The sequence below is a fragment of the Myotis brandtii genome, unplaced genomic scaffold (genome assembly GCF_000412655.1).
Source record: "Myotis brandtii unplaced genomic scaffold, ASM41265v1 scaffold29, whole genome shotgun sequence".
NCBI classification, from domain to species: Eukaryota; Metazoa; Chordata; class Mammalia; order Chiroptera; family Vespertilionidae; genus Myotis; species Myotis brandtii.
Window position 1 is genome coordinate 2,415,342 of NW_005361075.1, and position 732 is coordinate 2,416,073.

The window sequence follows — 732 nt, forward strand, 5'->3', positions numbered from 1 at the left end:
GCCTGGGCCCCCTGGGGTGGGGTGGGGTGGGGTGGGGTGGGGGAGGCGAGGTGGAAAGCAAACACACCTAGATGAAGATTAACCATTCGGGAACCAGGTCTCCTAGGGTTAGAGAGACTCCGAAGGCAAACTCCTCCCCGGCGGAGGGGCCTGGTCGTCCCACTTCCTCCAAAGAGCTCCCATAGGGCGTGTGTATTTGGGGGGGGGGGGGGGCCCCCTGAACTCCAGGGGCTGCGCGAAGGGGAAATGTGACTCCCTTGCTCGGAACATGAGGGAGGGAGCAGAGGGAGGCGAAGGGATGCCCGCGTGCAGGGTCGGAAGGGAAGGTTAGAGACCCCCTTCCCCTGCCCTCGGAGGTGCGCCAGGGCTCCCCGCGTCTGGATACCTCGGGAAGCAAGACCCTCCCGCCGCAGCCCCACAATCTTGGCGGGAGAAAGGGCATCCCCCCAGGAGCACCTGGGGAGAGGAAACCAAGACCCCCGCCCCTGGACAAGCCGAGGGGCACAAACATGATCCCCACATCTTTGGAAAGAAGCCCGCACTCCCTTTATGAAATATATAGGGGTGCTTGGAGCACAACCCCCGAGAGCTCCCCGAATCCAGCTCCGCCTGGCGGAGGGCTCGAGTCCTCAGGGGCCCGGCGTGAGCTCGGTCGAGGCTGGACGGCCGAACCTAGGGGGTCAGGAGGAGCCACTGGGGTCACCCCGACTCCTCCGCGCCCCCCGCCCGGCC

The 732-nt window shown here is 66.0% G+C and overlaps 1 long non-coding RNA gene across 1 annotated transcript in view; it reads left to right on the forward strand.

The window, feature by feature from the left end:
• Positions 1-732, forward strand: part of LOC106726604 — a 4,042-nt gene that overhangs the window by 2,414 nt on the left and 896 nt on the right. The window lies entirely within an intron of this gene.